This window comes from Meles meles, chromosome 3 (assembly GCF_922984935.1).
Source record: "Meles meles chromosome 3, mMelMel3.1 paternal haplotype, whole genome shotgun sequence".
Taxonomy (NCBI): domain Eukaryota; kingdom Metazoa; phylum Chordata; class Mammalia; order Carnivora; family Mustelidae; genus Meles; species Meles meles.
This window is the reverse complement of record NC_060068.1, coordinates 145,285,521-145,294,836: the sequence shown is the minus strand read 5'-3', so window position 1 is coordinate 145,294,836 and position 9,316 is coordinate 145,285,521. Positions and strand designations below refer to the sequence as shown.

The 9,316-nt window shown below is 40.3% G+C and overlaps 1 pseudogene; it reads left to right on the top strand.

The window, feature by feature from the left end:
• The first annotated feature begins 8,160 nt into the window (after window positions 1–8,160).
• On the top strand, window positions 8,161–8,572 carry LOC123939287 (annotated as a pseudogene).
• Window positions 8,573–9,316: the final 744 nt, after the last annotated feature.

Sequence of the window (9,316 nt, the reverse complement as noted above, 5' to 3'; positions counted from 1 at the left end):
TATTGTCCTACCCTTCCTGGTAGAAAGGAAAAGCCAGAGAGATTTTCTTGTGTCTGATTATTCTATATGCCTTCAGCTCAAAATAATCCTTATGTCAAAGTGGGGTGATGCACTCTGAACCCTTTCAGTGGCTTCAACTTATGGTCATTCCTCCTCTGGTTCATGATCCAGTAATGTTTCTATTGAAATGAGAATATTTACACTCCATTTGTGTTATAACTTAGCCAAAAATGTTTCACTATCTTTTACTCTATCACTGGAACATTAGTACCATTTTGCTTTGTAATCCTTTTACTATCCACCGCCCCCCCACACACACACTCCAGGATTTATTTTTTTTTTAAATATTTTATTTATTTATTTGAGAGGTAGAGAGAGACAATGAAAGAGAGCACAAGAGGAGAGAGGTCAGCGGGAGAAGCAGACTTCCTGCTGAGCAGGGAGCCTGATGTGGGACTCGATCCCGGGACTCCAGGATCATGACCTGAGTGGAAGGCAGTCGCTCAACCAACTGAGCCACCCAGGTGCCCCACACTCCAGGATTTAGAACTGACATTTTGTCTTACTCAAATTAATCTTGCCCCTTGGAAACCTCTTGTTCCTTGGACCAAAGTTTTATGCCTTCCTCTCTCCTAGGGATAGTTCCTTCCCTGGAAGTCTCATAGTTCAAATGGATATATGGTTCTGCCAGACTAACCCACCAATTTCTGTCTGGATCCTCAAGTTACCTTGCCTTCTATGAGTGCCTCCTCTGTGCCCTCTAGTTGAAGGACACACAAATATGCATGCATACATGAGCGCACACACACACCCCTCACAACTGCATGTTTTCAAAAAAAATCTTTTAATATTATTTCTAAAATGTACTGGGATATAAATATGTAATGTTAAGACTTACCAAATGGAACAACTTAAACGTGTGCAGTTATTGTATGTCAGTTATACCTCAATGCACCTATTAAAGAAAATAACAAACATAATCACTATTACAATCTTATACTTAAAAATATATACATAAACATATTGAAGGAGTTTGTGCTCGGGCTGGAGCTGAGTTTTAGTCATATATGTCATGTGGAATTATGTAGCTGGGGAAGGAGAAAGCAGAGAATGGAAAAGAACAGAAGCCAAATTGCAAGGAAATATGGTGGAAAAAATTTCTGAGTCAGACTCAAAAACGGAGCCAAAGGTCAAGGGGGAAATAGTGTTTCTGGATAAATGTGGTAACTTGTTTGAACACTTGGTGGCCCAGCTACTCTGGACCTAGCTGTGCATCCTGGGGGGACTGGAGAGGGAAGAATGGCCACAGGTAAATCTGACTGGATCTTGTAATGCACTGTAGCATGAGCAAACCTTCTGGGAATTCCCTCTAGAAGAACTGTAGTCTAAGGGGAGGGGGGTAGCAGCCTCCTCATTTTAAGGCAGAGTCCCAAGCAAACCTGGCAACATGAAGCCTGAAGTCATCATAAGCTGTTGAAATGGAAAAGGATCGATGCCCATTTAGTGGTAAGGGAGAACATGGGCCTCAAGCAGCAGGGGCCAACAGCAACTAGCACCGATCTCCCAGTGCATGTGTGGAAGTCATAACCCACAGACATAAGAAATAGTTCATGGGTTGAGGGCCCTACTTATAAGTGGGAACAGTGAAAGGAGGACACTTGGGCATTTGCATGAATGGGATCTCATCTGCACTCAGAGACTAGTAAGGCTTATGAGTTTCAGTTTATAACTGTGTGAAAGCCAGTGAAAGCCAGAAACCTCTCTGCATATGTCATGGGCCAAAACTCTAAGAAGAAAATGAACTATGTGACCATACAATAGCATATGAAAATGTATAATTTTATAGACTTTAAAAATGTTAGGCCTCCATGAATTTAAGCCTTGAAACATCTTCATTTACCTTAAGATCTAGAGGTTTTTCATAGAAGAAACCACTTTCCACATAACTGTACTTTTAAAAAGGTTCATACCAAATCTAAAGAAACTGTGCCTAAATGTTCTTTCATTCCACTAAATGGCATAAACCAGACCAAACTTCTATATTCTCTGCTTACATATCTCATACTATTTCATCTATAGCAAGACTCTGGAGATAATACCTAAAAATGAAATTTCAAGGTCATAGAGGACAGCCAGATAACATGTTGGTTCCCACCGCAGGACTAGGGCTATTACTTTATACATGGTAGGTATGTGTTAAATAAATGAATAAATGAAAAAAAGTGATAATTTTGCAAGATTCTTAATTCAAGTGAAGGATCATGTTAATTATAAAAATGTAAGCGGGCAAGAGAGCTAAGAAGTCTGGAGGAGAATTATGTGGAAAACTTAAAGACAAATACTAGAAGACCATAAGATGGATCAAATTTTGTGAGCCGGGAATACAAGTTTTGCTTTCTCATATAGCATAATAGAGGACATAGAAGCCGAAAAGATTTAACGGCTAAGACTGAGATTCCTGCCAAAACCTAAGTTCCTAATCTTTTGAGGCTCTCCCATCTTCACTGATTTCATTCTTTTGATGTATAAACAAAGCTCATTGACCTGCCAGTCAAATAAATCCTAATGGCAAAATTGGCTCTGTTTGACTTTGGTTTTATACATTTGAAATGTGTTTCCATCTAAAAGGACAGACTCCAATCTAACTGGCACAGTCAAAATTACTTCAAATAAGAATTACTGTGGGGCACCTGGGTGGATCAGCGGGTTAAAGCCTCTGCCTTCAGCTCAGTCATGATCCCAGAGTCCTGGGATCGAGCCCCGCATCGGGCTCTCTGCTTAGCTGGGAGCCTGCTTCCTCCTTCCTCTCTCTCTCTCTGCCTGCCTCTCTGCCTACTTGTAATCTCTATCTGTCAAATAAATAAATCTTAAAAAAAAAAAATAATTACTGTGATTCATAGGAAGTACTAAAAGTTAAATTGCAGAATGGTTCAGAAAGGAGGGGTCTTGGCTTCAGAAAAGAATAAAAGCTACCTGCAGAATCAAAGATTGTGTATTCTTGGCAGAGGACTTAAGGAAAAAAAAACTGTCATCGTGAGTGGTCTTATGAGTGTATCAAACTAAAGAAGATCATGTACTGAGTTAAAATTAGGTCTCATAGAATCAAGGCTAGAGACGTGGCATGGAAACTAAAGACACTTGCTGTTTGAAGATAGAAGGCCATGGAAGTGATGAGAAGTTAAAGAGGAAGTAAGTCCCCAGTTAGAGAATGGAACAGGTACAAGCAGGGAGGCAAAGCCAACTCATATCATCGCTCTAAGTTGTACAATACGATCTGTGCTTTTGCTTTTTCCAGTCTCAAATTTAGATCTCTGAAAACAGGCTGTAATTAATTCACATCTTTGGGTTCTTTGAAATTTCCTCATATTCTTTCAATTCTTTGACTTAGGCTAGTTTATGTAAGATTGCTTTTTCCTCCTTGAAAAATACAGACATTTCTATCTATATCTCTAACTGAAACATCAAGTTTACCAGAGACAGTAGAGTTACAAATAACTAATACCTCGCTTGATCCATCATATAACACATTTCTTTCTTTTTTTTTAAAGATTTTTTATTTATTTATTTGAGAGAGAGAGAGAGATCACAAGTAGGCAAAGAGGCAGGCAGAGAGAGAAGGGGAAACAGGCTCCCTGCCAAGCCCAATGTGGGGATCAATCCCAGGACCCAAGGATCATGACCTAGGCTGAAGGCAGAAGCTTAACCCACTGAGCCACCCAGGTGCCCCTATAACACATTTCTTGAAAAAAAAAAGGCAAATAAAATACAACAAAAAACAAAGTTTAAAAAAATCCTTAAGTACATGTGAACAATGTTTTCCCTTTGTTGAGCTTTTCCATGTTCTAAGAGATAAACTTCCTTACTTCTCCTTTTCTCTGGCTCATCCTAATAATTATATGTTAGTTGAATAATCGTGTTTACTCATTAATGGAAGAAACATTTACTGACTACCAGCTATGTAACAGGCCCTGTTTTGGGGACTGTGAGTAAAGTAAATGAGACATGGTCACTGTCCTCAAGGATGTCCAACAGGAAAAATAAAAATAGAAAATATTAGGAGGACACCAGGGAATTTCATGGAATGGGCACTCAGATCTCTCAAATGACTTGAAACAAAAACGGAAAGAAAAAATGAACTAAAACAAACTCTCTCTTACCTTCTCTCTCTCTCTCTAATTTATTCATGCCTCGGTGTCTTGGTCTCTCCTTTCTGTTTTCTAGGAATAGCTGTTAACTGGCTCTTTCTATGCTCATTTTAAAAATGGCTTCCCCAAGTGAACATGAATCCCTAGTCTATGTGCTCATCGAAGACCCTCCAGAATCTCTGCACCCTGAATACAGCTCTCGTGGAGAAAATCTAATCAATCCAGTTGGGGTCAGGTATCTCTCCATATACTAGAAGGCAGGGTGACTCCCAGAGGGAAGTCAACTCCAAGCCAACTCCATGGCAAACTCCAAGAACAACCAGTTGTTCTGCATGTCTGCCACACATGAAAACAAATAAGGACAGTTAATCCTAGTAGACCTAGGACAGAAGTCTGAATAAAATGCATAAATGAACTGATGGTTCCAGGGACCTGAGGAACACTGAATTATTCTAGTTTTGTTTATTCGTTTTGTCTTTAAGTTGGAAGTGTCTAGACATCATGCAACTTAACAGGTGCCGGGAGACACATAGGTTAAGTCAAATGCAATGGATTCTGAACTTTACTCAGTCTTGTCATGCATTTACTGGGTGTCATTTGAGGAGTCATTGGTTATTGCATTGCAAATTTTCCAGGAGTAACATAGAATTTCACATTCCCTACCCTTTCTCAGGTCTAGGGTGAAGAATGTAAAACTGTTCAGAAATTCAAATTAGTAATTATTTTTCGGAACTATTTGTCAGGTACAGGACTAGACACTTGTGATATAAACATGTAAGATTTCAGAGATCCAGTATTTAAGTGAGAAGGTGAAGTATACACATGTCACTAAATTCAAGCCATATCATAGTACATACAAAAGAAAGCGTTTTATAAGAGAGATAGCAGAGGCAGGTTGGAGGTCAACTGGAAGCTTAAACTCTGAAGTGCTTGAATTTCATCATGTAAATTTCCAAAGATTTTCAGCAAATCAATTCTGCATTTTGGAAAGAGAAATGTGATGATAGTATACAGTGGGTCAGAGACAGGAGAGGAGGAAGCACAGGGAGATTGCATAGAAGACATTGTGAGGAAAGATCAAAAGAGCTTGTAACTGAAGAGCGTAGCAATGCACACAGAAAGTACATTAAGAATAAGGACAGAATTGATAAAGTGTGGTGGCAGGGAGGCCTGTGGTAGCCCCGAGGATGGGAAGCAGAGGTTTCTAGTTTAGGTGATTGTACATGGGGGAATGAGATAAACAAAGAGCCAAACTGGAAGCCACAGAGAGGTCAGAGAGAACTCAAGGAAAAACTCATCTGAGCCTCTTCCCTGAAACACTCCAGCCTAGAGTTGGAAAGAAAAGAGGAGAGAGGCCTCACTCCATCCCTTGGCAATTCTCAGAATGTGGCCCCTGGGTGTCTCAAGACGCTTTTGGCGGTAGGTCGGTCAAAAATATTTTCATTCTAATACTGAGCCATTATTTGCATTTTTCATTGTGTTTGCATCTGCCTTATAGTGCAACAACAATGATCAGTAAGAGTAATCATTGCATTCTTCACACTGGACACTCACAGAGGAAAAATGAAAGGGAGAGGACAAGGGGAGCAATAGAGAGAAAGGAAAGAGGAAGTATGGGAGAAGAGGGCAGAGGAGGAGGTCGGGGAGCAAGGGAGAGAAGAAACCAGGAAGGAGGAAAGAAAGAGAGAGAGAAGGAGAGAGGGAGAGGGGAAGGCTAGAGAGAGAGCTAGTTTCACCTAAGAATGTCCCTGACATGGCACCTGGGTGGCTCAGTTAGTTAAGCATGGTCATGATCTCAGGGTTGTGAGATCGAGCCCCTCATTCGGGTTCATGTGTGCTTGGAGCCTGCTTGGGATTCTGGCTCTCCTTCTCCCTCTGCCCTGACCCCTCCCTCTCCCGCTTGTGCTCTCATGGGCTTGCTCTTTCTCTGTAAAAATCTCTTTAAAAGAAAGAAAGAAAGGAAGGAAGGAAGGAAGAAAGAATGTCCTTGACAAAGGAGTAAGAATTAGCTACCTTCATTAAATCTCAACTCTTGACTACATGTCTTTTAACTATTTTGCATGAGTAAACCTGGTAATACACATAGAGCACTTGTGTTGCACACTGAAATAAGATGGTTGTCGGAAGGATCCGTAAAATGGCCTAGCCACATTTCTCATGGAACACCAGTTTTACTTGAAAGGACAATTGACAGACAAACTATTATGATTCAGACTTGGGTATTGGATAGACATTTATTAAAGATGAATGAAGTGGGTCTTTATTTCTCATAGAACAACTGATAGTATGTGCTGCCAATGATAAAATTCAAGCTTTCAAATGAAAATTAAATTTTGGAAAATGTGTATGTGCCAGCATGAGTTTGACAGTTTCCCAATAGGTAAAGACTTTTCTGATGAGAGAGTTGACAATACTATTTTTTTTGTATTGTGTACTGAAATGTGTCAATAATTAGAAAATCTGCAGAACTCAGTGAACCAGTGTTTTCCAAATGACCAATATATGATGGGACAAAACGTTGCATGGGTAAAATATCTACTCAAAGTGCTCAATTGACCAATGAATTTTAATGCACAACTTGTTGGAGAAGGTCATCAGGAGGATGTGATTGCTGGTTGACCTGCAAGATGGACCCAGATAATTGGAGGCTCCATATCCCCTCCCCTGTCCTTGAAATATAGGCTCTGCCAACTGTTCCCACACTAGGAGCCGCTTCAGGGACACAACTTTGAGAAAGTTCTGTGTTACTGAGACTATCTGAACTGTACATATGACTGAACCCTGCCTGCTAAGGGCGCTACATAAACTTGAGATTCTGGCAGCTGGGTGGAAATTCACTCATCTTGTAGCCACACCAGACAAACCTAGCATGTAAGTTCCCTTGCTTACTAAAACTGCAACCCCCTAATCGAAAGAGGTCTGCCTCTTTCTCTTGTCTCTCTTTGCCTTCCATGTATGGAGGCCAGTTTCAGATTTCAACCCCAGGAACTCCTGAGGTTACAAATCAACACTAGGGTAGGAAAGTTTATTAATGTGGTTTCAGATTCCACATTGGAACTAGTCCTTAAGAAACTACCACTTTTTGAGTTTGGGGGCAGTATCAGGAATATCCACAATTTGTCCTGTTTTTAACTACATTTGTGTAATGCCAGATCAATTCCAAATTAATATTTCACTGAAATTACCTATCACAACAGATGTAGGAGCAGATACGAGAAATCAAGTTTTTTTAAGTCAGACATTAAAAAGATTGACAAAATTGTAAGACAATGCCATTCTTCTCATGATTTTCTTCATTTAGGGAAATATAGTTATTCTTTGTAAAATATGTTATTTATGTTAACTCATAAAAGCCTTATTGTTGAATTAATATATAAATATTAGAAAATGTATCTATTTTAGTTTCTTACATGATAAGTAAAGTTCCTAGGATCCTCCATATTTTTCCCAGCTTTAATAAGGTATAGTTGACAATTACAATTTGTTTATATATGTATATATATATATATATATATATATTTACACACAGTGTACAGCATTAGGTTGTGATATACATATACATTGTGATCTGATGATCAAAATCAAGATAATTAACATATCCATCACTTCATATAGATACCATTTTTTGTTTTTGTTGCGAGAACACTTAAGACCTCTCTTAGGAAATGTCAAATATACAATACAACGTTATTAACTAGAGTCACCACGCTGTACACTAAACATCCAGGATTTATTCCTCTTATAACTTAAAGTTTGGGCCCTTTGACCAACATCTCCCCATTTTCCTCACCAGCCCCTGCTAATCACCATTCTAGTGTCTGTACTACGAGTTGGCTTTTTTAGATCCAACATGTAAGTGAGATCATACAGTATTTGTCTGTCTCTGCCTGGCTTATTTCACTTAGCATCATGTCCTCCAGGTTCATCCATGTCATTGCAAATGGCGAGACTTCCTTCTTTTTATGACTGAATAATATTCCATCATCTTGGTCCTTGCACACAGAGCTGAGTGACCATGGTGCCCCGAGTATGGTCACTGAGGAAGTTCCTCATCAAGGGCAGTGTGGCTGGGGGCACCATCTAACTGGTGTTATGACCAGGAGCTGCTAGGGCCTAGTGAAAAGAGCCAGAATGCCCTTCAGAAGTCTGAGGGGATAGTCCACTCCTCCTCCCCCACCTATGGACCACTTCAGCCGTACATGTGTGAGCAGACCAGCCTGAAGATACCCTGGCTCCCAGTCTCTCCAAAGTTTATCTCTCCTATCCGCAAGTCCTGGAATTCAGGCATCATTATGCTGATGTTTTTTCTCTCAGTGGCCCCCTCCAAGACTCAGGAGTACTCCAAGGAGAGCTGGGGATACCTGAAGGGGCAAACCAACGGAGGAGGCCACTTGCCCCAGTTCCAAACAGAGGCAGAGGCACCATAGACCTGGAGACTGCAGATTGGGACAGCTCCCAGCCTTGTTGGCCCAATAAAGGGCTTCAGAAACGTTAGAAAATATATACAATACTACACCATTCTTTTTATCCATTCGTCTGATTCTCAATAATTTTAAGCGTAAAGGGCCCCTTGAGACCAAAGAGTTTTAAAAGCCCTGCCTTAATCTTATTTCCTCAGAATGTGGTGTCCAGCACAGTTTCACCTAGGCAGAATAGCTCCTTGGAAGAGTAAGGAATGAGTTCTCAAACTATTTTGTTTCAAGAACCGTTTATACTTTTAAAATTGATGTGGGGCAGAAGTTGACTCTTTTTCTTGAACTTTAAAATTGTTGCCTGCTCTGGAAAAATACAGCTCCTGATTTATTCTATACCTCATGCCAGCATAATGTTAATTTGTCCAGTTCGGAGCACAAAAGCAAAAAAAAGGGTGCATTTTCCTCTCCAGCACCCAGAGACAAAGCACAGATTCCTGTCTCACATGAAGGGAACTATACTGCCTCCCAAACAAGGGTAGGTTCCAAACACTTACTCACATTTCAGTGAGTCAGAAGGAAACAGACAGATATTCATCTCCCTGAAACCTGGCTGACTTCCTCCTGCACGAAGTCTGTGAGGAGAGGCAAGGTTGGTGTCAGGGTTAGTGAACAGCCACCTAAGAGCTCTCAGGTAATGTCTGGAGTCTTAGTAAGCAGGTGAGAACCATGAACAGGTCAGAAAAAAATGCCTTCAAG